This window comes from Larimichthys crocea, chromosome VI (genome assembly GCF_000972845.2).
Source record: "Larimichthys crocea isolate SSNF chromosome VI, L_crocea_2.0, whole genome shotgun sequence".
In the NCBI taxonomy this organism is placed as follows: Eukaryota; Metazoa; Chordata; class Actinopteri; family Sciaenidae; genus Larimichthys; species Larimichthys crocea.
The window spans coordinates 26,688,870-26,702,068 of record NC_040016.1 but is presented as its reverse complement, the minus strand read 5'-3'; the positions used below and the strand labels follow the sequence as shown (position 1 = coordinate 26,702,068).

At 45.9% G+C, this 13,199-nt stretch overlaps 1 long non-coding RNA gene and 1 pseudogene across 1 annotated transcript; one reads left to right on the top strand and one right to left on the bottom strand.

Annotated features, from left to right (window-relative positions):
* The window catches only part of LOC109137368 (nuclear factor 7, ovary-like), a 5,929-nt pseudogene extending 347 nt beyond the window's left edge, over positions 1-5,582 (top strand).
* Positions 5,583-5,893: 311 nt separating this feature from the next.
* On the bottom strand, positions 5,894-8,589 carry LOC113745822 (uncharacterized). Its single transcript, XR_003462433.1, has 3 exons — positions 8,519-8,589; positions 8,066-8,199; positions 5,894-6,001 (listed from the first exon to the last, which is right to left on the bottom strand). It is a non-coding gene; the product is annotated as an uncharacterized LOC113745822 (long non-coding RNA).
* Between the last annotated feature and the right edge of the window lie 4,610 nt (positions 8,590-13,199).

Below are 13,199 nucleotides of genomic sequence, written 5' to 3'. Positions count from 1 at the left end.
TTTTAATAATATCATCAACGTTTCTCAGCACAAACACTGTGTGTGTCACCATTGATATTATGACTGATAAAATAAAAAGTTAATCAGTTCTCTGTTTAATGTGCTTTTTATAATGTCTGTTTTTAGACAGAGCTTGTTATCAACAGACCTTTTGAGAAGGAAAAATGAAATTTCCTGTGTGCAGTTTGCGCTGGAGCTGTACTGTGTATATATTCATATACAGTAACAATTTTATTCATGGAAAGCTTTCTGGGCTGCTCAAAGGATCACAAAAGCACCATGCAGCACACTCACCATGTGAGTTTTGTTCAGTGTTTTGTCGAAGAAATCATCAAAGTCGAATTGACATATTTGCTAGGGTGTGTTTTATTAAAAAGCATGCCGTCACACTGGTAAATTGACAGTCACAGAACATATCTGAGCCACCTCAAGCTGACCCCAAGGTCAAGGCCATATCCCCTAATAACTCATCAACACTTTGAGATAGGGGCCTGAAATCTGCACCTGCGCATTGGGACAGCATGGTCGACCACGTTGTCGAGTTTCAGACCCGTGCGCCCTTCGGGAGGGTCAGAGGTCAGCCGTTCTGTACTTAATTAGGCCTAGTAGTAGTATTTGATTTGATTTGACTAATTTGGATTAAAATGAAATTGTATAAAGCATGACATGAATATAGAAGATATTTCAACCTAGACATTTTTATAAGTCACAACCTAATTTATCCTTTTAACCTATATTGTGTGTGTGTGTTGTTGTTGTTGTTATTGTTGTTTTCTTTTCCTGACAGTGGCAAAGTGTGGGATGACACATGGGAGCCTGCGCAAGCTTATCTGTAAAACAGCCCACCACAGGTTGCAGAGTTGGCACCACAAGTTCCCAGTTCAAAGTTCAACATGTTGAAATTCACAATAGAAATAAAGTTAAAGTTCATCATGAAAGTTCATAATAAAATACTGAATACACATTTCAGTGAGTGTCAGTCTCTGTTTCACTCTATAACTGGCTTAAGTACATAAAACATCTATGAATCCAATAGATCAATAATATCTCACGTAATGTGTTCACAGCTCTCGATATCTCACATTTGTGGTCTACTTCTCATTACACACATACACGGAAGAAAAAAATAGAATCAAAATAGGACAATTAAATGTTTGGCTGTATAAGTACACAGTATAAGTAGGGTAGTAAAATATCAGTTTAGGAAGTCTATTGATCAAATTTTGATCTTAGAAAAATTATAGAAAAACATCATCTGAATAGTTTAACATCTTGTGTGCTGATGAAGGCTTGAATGGATCATTTATTTAACTCGATCAATAGTTTCATATCTATGACAATAATTTGATAGGTTAAACAAGGTTGGTTTAGGCCTGGCAATACAGCATGCCTCCTGATACGTATACTCGCTACTCGTAAGCGCTGATGAGTTAAAGCCTTAACTAGTAGGCCTCATTGAGTACAGAACGGCTGACCTCTGACCCTTCCCAAGGGGCCACGGGTACGAAACTCGGCACAGTGATTGTTGCCCACGTCCCGATACACATACTCAAATTTCAGCCCCCTGCCTCAAAGCTTTGATGAGTTATCAGGAGATAGTGACCGGAAAAGAAGAGGGTCAGATTTGGGGGACTAATAAAAACATGTCTTTTTGGCCGCCGTGCGGCAGCCTTTGACCCCAGGGGCCCCAGATTTGGAACAGAGGATCCCCCAGGGGCCCTGAAAAATGAACCGGTGAAAAAAAAAAGTCCAGTAGAATTTTTTTTGCCCCGTCTGGATTCCTGAGCATTGGGGTCAGAATCATGCAGTCTTATACCCTCTGACCTGTGTGGAGGTTTTGGAGGACATGTGTTTCTACAAGTCGCATGGGTCTGAAATTTTAGTATGTTGTTCAGGGGCATGAGACGAGCGGATAGATGATGGTCCGGTCAACGTCGGCCCAGTACTTTTCGATAGGCGGGGCCGAGAAAGGACGCTGTTACACAAATCTGCGCCCTCGCTGCTTCCACAAAAATGCACCAAACTGCATGAAACTCACTGTGCTATTCTAAATGGAGGTAAGGGTCAGGCTCCCAAAGTCCCAACTTTGTAGACCTTCTAGAAAGCTAACTAGCTCTACAGTGACAGGACCAAAATATCCCAGCAGAAGGCTCCACGGCTTACGACATAGTCAAATTTCAGCCTCCTACCTCAAAGCATTGTCAAGTTATTCCCAAAAAGGTGTCCAGAACTGGTGAACTCTAACCTTTCCAAAGGGGGTACGGGGGTGAAAATAGGGGCCCTGATCAGACCCTGCATCCTGATACACATATTCAGATTTCAGCCTCCTGTCTCAAAGCGCTGATGAGTTATTCACAAACCAAACAGGTGTTTTTAAGCCTGAACTACTAGGCCTCATTAAGTACAGAACGGCTGACCTCTGACCCTCCCGAAGGGCGCACGGGTCTGAAACTCGACAACGTGGTCGACCATGCTGTCCCAATGCGCAGGTGCAGATTTCAGGCCCCTATCTCAAAGTGTTGATGAGTTATCAGGGGATATGGCCTTGACCTTGGGGTCAGCTTGAGGTGGCTCAGATATGTTCTGTGACTGTCAATTTACCAGTGTGACGGCATGCTTTTTAATAAAACACACCCTAGCAAATATGTCAATTCGACTTTGATGATGTCTTCGACAAAACACTAAACAAAACTCACATGGTAAGTGTGCTGCATGGTGCTTTTGTGATCCTTTGAGCAGCCCAGAAAGCTTTCCATGAATAAAATTGTTACTGTATATGAATATATACACAGTACAGCTCCAGCGCAAACTGCACACAGGAAATTTCATTTTTCCTTCTCAAAAGGTCTGTTGATAACAAGCTCTGTCTAAAAACAGACATTATAAAAAGCACATTAAACAGAGAACTGATTAACTTTTTATTTTATCAGTCATAATATCAATGGTGACACACCCAGGTTTGTGCTGAAGAAACGTTGATGATATTATTAAGAAATCTTTAACAACCGAGAAAGAAAAACACTTCCTGGCATAGGTCCTCGGTTGTCCAATCAGATTGTAGCTCGCAATATCGTCAGTTGGTCGAGTTCTGGGTAGTGTAGGCCTTTCCTATCCAAAACATAGGAATAAAAGTTTATTTCTCAGGCTAGAAGGAGAGAAAAAAAACATACCGAGGGCCCAACATGAAGATTTTATTGTGAATTATCAGTGACACTTTGGCGTATTTGTGCTGAGAAACGTTGATGATATCAATAACGAAATCTTTAACATAGTTAGAAAACACTTCCGGCAGAGGGTCCTCGGTTGTCCAATCAGATTGTAGCTTGCAGCGTCATGTATCGCTGTGGTCGGGTTATTATTGGATGACATGGACGGCTGGAGCTCTGCTCTGAGGTCTCTTACCAGGCAAACGGATTATACTGGAGTCAATGGACACCAGGCGTTTTATAAGACGCGGGAAGGGTACCTTTACGTCGGTATGCGACGTCAAGGGGCGTGACCAAAGCGTCGGTTTTTACGCGTGGGAATGAGAACGGGTTGGACATAGGACATTTGTAGTGACTGAACATATCGACATGTGGCGGAGACCTGTCTTCCCATACCGGGTTTAATCGGTCCAAATGTGGACAAGACCCACCTGAGACAAACAGGAACTCAGGAGTTTATAAAGGCAGTGACACTTTTCCCTTTCCCTCATTCCACGGTGCCACATTTATAAGTCTGTTTAAACTCCTCCACAGCATTCAGTCGACAGTCAGAACATTTTAAAAACAACATATCTGTGGCATCAGCCTGCATCATCGCGCAATGAGAACACCTCGTGTGTTAATGTGAAGCATTCAGCAGAGCAGGTGAGACAAAGCTCACCCACACCTGACTCACCTGAGACAAACCAGGACAAGTAGTGTTTTTCTCTTCAGTGAAGAGACACGGACTGAAAAACAGACGATCAGATTCACCTTCAGACCAAACAACAACTTCCTCTGGTGAGTTCAGCTACAGGAGAGAAAAGTGGGGAAAACTCCAACACTGCTGCTTCAAGCTGCTGACGCTCCCACACACTGAATGTGAGTTTGACTAAAAAACTGAACTCAAAGGAATCTCAGTGAGTTCTTGTAGAGGAGGGAGGGGAGCCATGACTGACTGTACTTTCTGTCTGTTGTGTTTTCAGCTTCACTCAGAGGACATAAATGGCTTCCAGATCAGAGGGGATCTCTGCTGTACGGTCTGTCAGGAGGTCTTTAGAGATCCTGTTGTTCTGTCTGTAGCCACAGCTTCTGTAAAGACTGTCTGAAGAGCTGGTGGACAGAGAAACCAACACGAGAGTGTCCAGTTTGTAAGAGAAGATTTCAAAGGGTGAACCACCTTTAACCTTGCATTAAAGAACCTTTGTGAGGCCTTCTTGTTGGAGAGAGATCAGAGATCTTAGAGGCTCTCTGCAGTCTGCACTCTGAGAGACTCAAACTCTTCTGTCTGGACCATCAACAGCCGGTGTGTCTCGTCGCAGAGATTCAGAACAACACAGCGACCACAGATTCAGACCCTCGATGAAGCTGCACGACAAAACAAGAGAACCTTCAGGAAACTCTGGAGCCCTTAAAGGAGAAGTTAAAGGTTTTTGAAGAAGTTAAGTGAAGTTTGATCAACCGCAAACACAGAAGGTCCAGGCCCGACGCACAGAGAGGCAGATTAAGGATCAGTTTAAGAAGCTTCACCAGTTTCTAGAAGAGGAAGAGGAGGCCAGGATGGCTGCACTGAGGGAGGAAGAGGAGCAGAAGAGTCAGATGATGGAGGAGAAGATGGAGGCTCTGAGCAGAGAGATAGCAGCTCTTTCAGACACCGTCAGAGCCACAGAGGACGAGCTGAGAGCTGAAGACGTCTCATTCCTGCACAACTACAAGGCTGCAGTGCAAAGAGTCCAGCAGCGCCCCCTGCTGGATGATCCACAGCTGCCCTCAGGAGCTCTGATAGACGAGGCCAAACACCTGGGCAACCTGACCTTCAACATCTGGAACAACATGAAGGACATGGTCTCCTACACTCCTGTGGTTCTGGATCCAAACACTGCTCATCCAAAACTGATCCTGTCTGAAGATCTGACCAGTGTGACAGGAGGAGAGAGACAGAAGCTTCCTGACAATCCAGAGAGGTTTGATTATTACCGCATTGTTCTGGGCTCTGAAGGATTTAACTCAGGGACTCACAGCTGGGATGTCGAGGTTGGAGACAGTACATACTGGGCTCTGGGTGTGTTAGCAGAGTCTGTCCAGAGGAAAGGACGCACACAGCCTGGATTATGGGTAATGTGGTTCTATGACGGTAAATACTCAGCACGATCACCATCAGATCCAGAAACTGCTCTCCAAGTCCAGAAGAAGCTCCAGAGGATCAGAGTGAATCTGGACATGAACAGAGGAAAACTGTCGTTCTCTGATCCTGATACAAACACACACATACACACCTTCACACACACTTTCACTGACAAGATGTTTCCATACATTGACACTGATGATGAAGTGAAGATATTATCACATAAAGTCAGAGTGACAGTGGAACAGAGCAGTTAGAGACAAAGAGGATGATTATATTTATTTCTTGATTTCTCTCTGATCAGCAGAAATCAAAACTACAGTCTGCGTTATCTGGCTTCAAACAGACAGTAAATTAGTCTTCACTTTCTTTGATTAGATAATTCAGTCAGTCCGTTCGTTATATTCTCTGCAGCCTTTGTTTGAATGTGTCTCTGTGTTCTCCTGTCCGCCCTCGGGCTTTGCCACGCAACGACAATAATAACTCAGCAAGGGCGTGGAGGCCACGCTGCTGATATTTAGACAGACAGGGCTGAGTGACGCTGCTAAAGCCGCATAGCGAGACAGTGTCTGCCGTGAGGTTAGACCAATAAAACAAAGAGTCAATTTGTTAGTCGAGCCAGTGCTTGGAGACACGTCCTGTTGTCGCCTCGCTGGAAATCTGCTGCTGGCAGTGTTTATGAGACATCACGCTGCAGAGGAAACGAACGTTTGTTTAGATGGCAGGAAATATAGAATATTCATGTGCGGCTGCACAGACGTGTCTTTAGGACAATATTTTTATTAAGAAATTGGAAATATTAGTCACATAGTCTGCTAACAGAATCATTCCACTATCATTAAAGTTACAAAAATAGTCGTGTTGAACATGTGTGAGTATATTTAAATCCATATACTGTATATGTTTCTGATATTTGCTGATGTACATCTTCCACTGGGCTCCTCACTGATTTATTTAAGCTGAACCTCGCAGTGCATCATCTGACTGAAAGGATATTTTATCCAAGTTTCCATGGAAGACTTTAACACTGAAGGCAGAGCTTGAGTGTGTCTGCAGGCACACTATTCACTGTCCACATAGTGATTATTCTGACGTATTCCAGGAGTTTCAACGTGCTAATCCTCCCTCAGTTTTGGTCGAACATACACAAAAAAGGTATCAAAATGACCAGCTCGGTCAGGAATGGCGTGCTGTGACTTTTCTAAGAGTTTCACCAAACGGTTTTACCAAAAATCACCAAAAACCATGCCAAAGTTTACAATGGGTGTGTATTGGTAGAATGTTCCACAGCTAGAGTGGAGAGGGGGGGAAACATTTGTCAAAAAATACATTTGCAACGGCTCTCGTGGCCACAAATGTCACTCTAGAGAAATAATTTCTACATAGAAACGTAGGAAAATTCGTGGGCTACGCAGCGATATCACTGCTGAAGCTGTCAGACTTATAGTTTTGGCGGGAGACGCACTGATGCTCCAGGATCACCCACCGACAGCCCCATCTACTCCCATGTAAACTGGAGAGGAGAAATTTCCCAAAGGAGCACGGGGCACCTGTTCTTTCTCTCTCTCCCCAGGTCACATTTTTTAACTTCACACACTGAAATTCAGCATTCACATGGTCGACAAGATGAGGATGCTCACGGTCATTTGGGCTTTTTGATACCACCTACTGTTTGCCATTAGCGTCCACTAGTTGGAGGGGCTTCATTTAGAGATTTTCTGTGTCTCTCAGCAGTCACTCACACACAGACAGAGCACAGCTGCAGTTAATTGCTCTGACCTGCAGCTGACCCTGGTTGCTCGGCAACCTCAAGCTGCCTTTGACTTTGTTGAAGTCTCTGTGCTGCTGCAGTGTCAGTAATAATAATAATAATGTCTGTCAGACACACTCTACATTTATTTAGACAGCTTAGTTTTACCTACATGTCTACATTTACTGAGAATGTCCCCTTAAATTGATAGGTTGGAAACTTTCCATGGGAATAAACTGAAGATTGGCCTCTTGATGGGGAACATTTGGGGAAAATACTCAAATGATTGTTATTCCTCAATCACATAGCACCCTGCAGGGCTATTTAGGCCATGCCCCCTACCTGCACAGGTGATTTCTTGAACCTGGATCACACTTTAGAGCCCATTTGGAAAATACTTTGAGATTTACGTGTTGAGAAACTCTTTTCATTTAGCATTTTGTGACTTTCTGGAACGGGATGAGTAATATTATAAATCAACATTTGTGTATTTGTTGTTCAGTTTGAGAATTTAATCTTCAATAAAATTAAAACCTTTGCTTGGATGTCTGCTTATGATAAAATAAAAATGTTTATATTTATGTTTGGATATGATACAGTTTGTTTAAGTTACCCACAATTTACAGTAAATTCCCATAAATTTCCATAGAAAGTGTCTGATTTGGAATATCTCAAAAATTCCATGGTAATTAGGAAATTTTCCACCCCTTTGCAGCCTTAGTTCTGATTAGATTATGTGGCAAGGAGAATGTTGCGACAACGCCACCTGGGGTATTTTTTTACCTACAGGAAATTGTTGGTCCCTGACTTAATGTACGAGGCCACAGGTTCGATAATACCACGGGGCAAGAGACGGTTTGAAAATTAAGAAGATACTTTAATAAACAAAAGAAATAAGTAATTAGCAAAAGAAAATCAGAAATTCACACACCAGGTACCTGCAATAATAATAATAATAATAAAGCACCAGGCAGAACCTGAGCTTAAGGAAAGGGCTGGGCTTACCAGGTGGCCGGGACAAACCAAAAGTAGAAATCCGCTAAATAAAAACACTGACACTGCACTCACACTCCAAAGAAAAAGAAAACCATGAAGGGGACCAGCACCAGAACCAGACCACTGCCTCAGGGACACAGCACCTAACCACACACAGAACAAGTTAAAACATGCCAGAGGTGCTGCACAGGACTGCTGTGAAGAACAGTCAAATGAGATGAACAAAAATACACTGAAACACTAATTAATAACACAATTCAGCAATACACATAACACACAATGAATTAAAAAGTGACTTGTCTTAAGTCCAACAGTCTATGAAGGGCGTCACCACAGAGCTAAAACAGCCAAAGATTTGACTGAGCCAGAACAGCCTCAAAGAACTATGATTTAATCAAAGTCAAAGTCAACACCAATTAGAGTAATTAGCACTAATATTCACAGAAACATACTCAGACATACCCCCAGCCTGCAGGGCTGCAGGTAGAGCGGCGCGTCCCCACGGCCCAACAGCCGGTCACACTATAACGAGCGGAGACTGCGTCACCAAAACGCGTTTTACGCGCACCAGACAACCAACAACAGCGGACAGGCAGAGTGCATTACCTGAACGGAAAGACCGTACACCTGCACCGGCCACGGCAACCGGCCACAGCCGCCGGAAGGAAGCGGAGAAACGGAGGAAGTCACCGCGGTGTCCGCACCTCGATATATAAAGGCGCATTGTGCCGCCCCTCACCACGACGCGCCGCGCATTGGCACAGCGCCATGAAGTGGCATAAAGGAGACGACCAGCAGCCAATCAGAAACCAGGTCACCAACAGCCAATCATCAACCAGGTCCCCAGCAGCCAATCATCATCCAGGTCCCCAGCAGCCAATCATCATCCAGGTCCCCAGCAGCAGCTGATCTCACTGCCTAGTCCAGCAGCAGTCAGCCCAGCTCGGCGTCTGTCTTTCAGCCTTTTATTTCACCAAGCTCTCACCAACCACTAAAAGTCAGTCCCACATTTACTCTTGTCCGGCGGCTTCTTGCTCGCTCACTCTCTCCTTTTCTCTTCTTAGCTTCCTCCGTCAGCGTCCTCTTCACTCTCTCTCGCCTCCTCTGCCACAGTCCATGAAGCTGCTGAGCTTGGGTACCTCCTCTTCTTCTTCCTGGTCGTCCATACGCCTGTTGGTACAAACACTCAGTTTGTCAGCTTGGCGGTGAGCCAGAGGCGGGTACCCGTCGCTCTGAGCTAACAGCAGCTACAGCTTGTCAGCAGTTTACTTCATGTCCATCATAAACTCTGTAAATCACAGAGAGTTGAGGCGGAGCAGCCGGAGGACATCAGAGGGAAAACAGAAAAACATTTCCTCCATAAAATATGATCCAGTTTCACCAGAATCAGTGAAATAGTTGCTGCTGTGTGACTTAGTGCGTAAAGCGTTACGTACTCTCCCGACCCGGAGCCCAAAGTTACATAGTGTGAGAACAGACGTACGAATGACAGAGACACAGGTTCAGCTGATCACAGGTGTGTGGGTCACCTGATCACAGGTCAGAGTGGGTCACCTGATACGGGTCAGTGGGTCAAAGTTGTTTGTGTTTGTTGTTCCACTCCTGACACGGATTTCTTAGTTTCCAGCTCATTCATCTTTGTGGTGTTTTGTTCCTTTATGAACCGTTTTTCAAACTGTCCCTGTTTTCTTGACGTGGGTTTTCCCCCTGACTTCAGCCCCACGTCATCTGCTCTGAGTTAGGACTGTGTGTACATGCATGAAGCCTGTGGGTGTGTGTGTGTGTTTGTTGTGTTAAATGTAGTCCTGTGCGTGTTCACCAGGTGTCACACTGTTAAACATTGCTTTGATCAAATCAGAAGAAGATGGGATTTGAGCATCAGGATGTTGGTTTTTTGTGAGCGGCATTGCCGTGACAGCGTGTCCGCCAGTGTCTGAAATTCATCAGACAAACAAGAAACTGCAGACGAGTGGTCCGAGTTACTCACTAATCTGAAGTCTGACTCTGTTAATACTGAAAGTTTCTCCATTGTCTGCTACTTTATCTTCTACTCCTCACTCCATGAAAAATGTCATTTTATAAATTATAGCACGTTATTAGAGCTTAAAGCTGTCCGACCTTTAATAAACCTCTCTGATGGTTTCATTTAAATAAGTTGTGACGTCCCCGCAGACTTTCTAAAACTGGACGTAGTCTCCGTGACGTCCCCGCAGACTGTCTAAAACTGGACGTAGTCCCGTGACGTCCCGCAGACTGTCTAAAACTGGACGTAGTCTCTGTTGACGTCCCCGCAGACTGTCTAAAACGGGACGTAGTCTCCGTGACGTCCCCGCAGACTGTCTAAAACCTGGACATCGTCGCCGTGACGTCCCCACAGACTGTCTAAAAACCTGGACGTAGTCTCTGCGACTCCCCACAGACTGTCTAAAATCTGGACATAGTCTCCGTGACGTCCCCGCAGACTGTCTAAAACCTGGACGTAGTCTCCGTGACGTCCCCGCAGACTGTCTAAAACCTGGACGTATCTCCGTGACGTCCCCGCAACGTCTAAAACCTGGACGTAGTCTCTTGTGACGTCCCCGCAGACTTCTAAAACTGGACGTAGTCTCGTGACGTCCCCGCAGACTGTCTAAAAACTGGACGTAGTCTCCGTGACGTCCCCGCAGACTGTCTAAACCCTGGACGTAGTCTCTGTGACGTCCCCGCAGACTGGTCATAAAACTGGACTAGTCTCCGTGACGTCCCCGCAGACTGTCTAAAACCTGGACATCGTCCTCGTGACGTCCCCACAGACTCTAAAATCTAACCTGGACATCGTCTCCGTGACTCCCCACAGACTGTAAACTGGACTGTAGTCTCTGCACATCCCCACAGACTGTCTAAAATCTGGACATAGCTCCGTGACGTCCCCGCAACTGTCCTAAAACCTGGACGTAGTCTCCGTGACGTCCCCGCAGACTGTCTAAAACCTGGACGTATCCGTGAAGTCCCCGCAGACTGTCTAAACCTGGACGTAGTCTCTGTGACGTCCCCACAGACTTACCTAAAACCTGGACGTAGTCTCTGTGACGTCCCCACAGACTGTCTAAAACCTGACATACGTCCTGACGTCCCCACAACTTTCTAAAACTGGACGTAGTCTCCGTGACGTCCCCGCAGACTGTCTAAAACTGGACAGTTCTCCGTGACGTCCCGCAACTGTCTAAAAACCTGGACAGTCTCTGTGACGTCCCCGCAGACTGTCTAAAACTGGACGTAGTCTCCGTGACGTCCCCGCAGACTGTCTAAAACCTGGACATCGTCTCCGTGACGTCCCCACAGACTGTCTAAAACCTGGACATCGTCTCCGTGACGTCCCCACAGACTGTCTAAAACCTGGACGTAGTCTCTGCGACATCCCCACAGACTGTCTAAAATCTGGACATAGTCTCCGTGACGTCCCCGCAGACTGTCTAAAACCTGGACGTAGTCTCCGTGACGTCCCCGCAGACTGTCTAAAACCTGGACGTAGTCTCCGTGACTTCCCCCGCAACTGTCTAAAACCTGACGTAGTCTCTGTGGACGTCCCCACAGACTGACTAAAACCTGGACGAGTCCTGTGACGTCCCACAGACTGTCTAAAACCTGGACATAGTCTCTGTGACGTCCCCCACAACTGACTAAAACCTGGACGTAGTCTCTTTGACGTCCCCAGACTGACTAAAACCTGGACGTAGTCTCTGTGACGTCCCCACAGACTGACTAAAACTGGACGTAGTCTCTGTGACGTCCCCGCAGACTGTCTAAAACCTGGACGTAGTCTCTGTGACGTCCCGCAGACTTCTAAAACTGGACGTAGTCCCCGTGACGTCCCGCAGCAGCTGTCTAAACTGGACTAGTCTCCGTGACGTCCCCGCAACTGTCAAACCTGGACGTATTCTCTGTGACGTCCCCGCAGACTGTCTAAAACTGGACGTAGTCTCCGTAGACGTCCCCGCAGAACTGTCTAAAACCTGGACATCGTCCCGTACGTCCCCACAGACTGTCTAAAAAACCTGGACATCGTCTCCGTGACGTCCCCACAGACGGTCTAAAAACTGGACGTATTCCTGCAATCCCCACAGACTGTCTAAAATCTGGACATAGTCTCCGTGACGTCCCCGCAGACTGTCAAAAACCTGGACGTAGTCTCCGTGACGTCCCGCAGACTGTCTAAAACCGGAGACGTAGTCCTCGTGAGTCCCCACAGACTGTCTAAAACCTGGACATAGTCTCTGTGACGTCCCCACAGACTGACTAAAACCTGGACGTAGTCTCTGTGACGTCCCCACAGACTGTCTAAAACCTGGACATAGTCTCTGTGACGTCCCCACAGACTGTCTAAAAATCGTCTCTGTGACGTAATAATCAGAATTTTCCTGTCTCTGTCTATTGTTGTCATAAATTACTTTAATAATTATACCTGTCATATAACCTGTCATGAAGTGTTTTTCTAATAACTCACGTTCATACTTCTCTCCACATTAAACTCTCTCTGACCTAAGCACCCTCCACTTCTTGGAAATGACTTTTCTGCAGCTCTCTTCAGACCTCGTTGTGCCCTTCTGTTCCCCGTCTTCAGGTTTTATCTGGGACTCGTTAGGTGACTTGAAACTGAACCCAGAGCCGGCGAGCGTGCTGCTGTATTTACTGCGTGCCGCTCGGACCAGATGCTCTTCCAGTGCCCCCTTTAGGCTAATATAAGCCAGCAGGGCCTCCTTGTGGAACAAATTGGGAACATCCAGTCCACGGTGAGGGGAGAGTTTACAGGTTGCAGGTGTGTTGCAAACAATGTGACATGGATCACTGCGAGAGACTGTTTATTAGTTTCTCCATCGCTCACAGAAAACGCTCCTCAGGGTGAAGGTGGAGGAGGGGGGCTGGTCCAGGTCAGGGCCGAGGCTCCTCTGCTGGTGAGACGACATGGAAAGTGCGACGTGTCTGGACACGCTCGGTGGACTGTGAACCTTTGGTGGTGACCTTCACAGAGACTTTAGTCATGAAAAAATAAAAAGACGAGTTCAGAGTCAGAAACAAACGTACAATCAGACGGACCGCATGAAGGAATACGTTGTATGAGTGTTGTATATATGTTGTGACTGACTTGTTGCCTGGAATGTGCAGA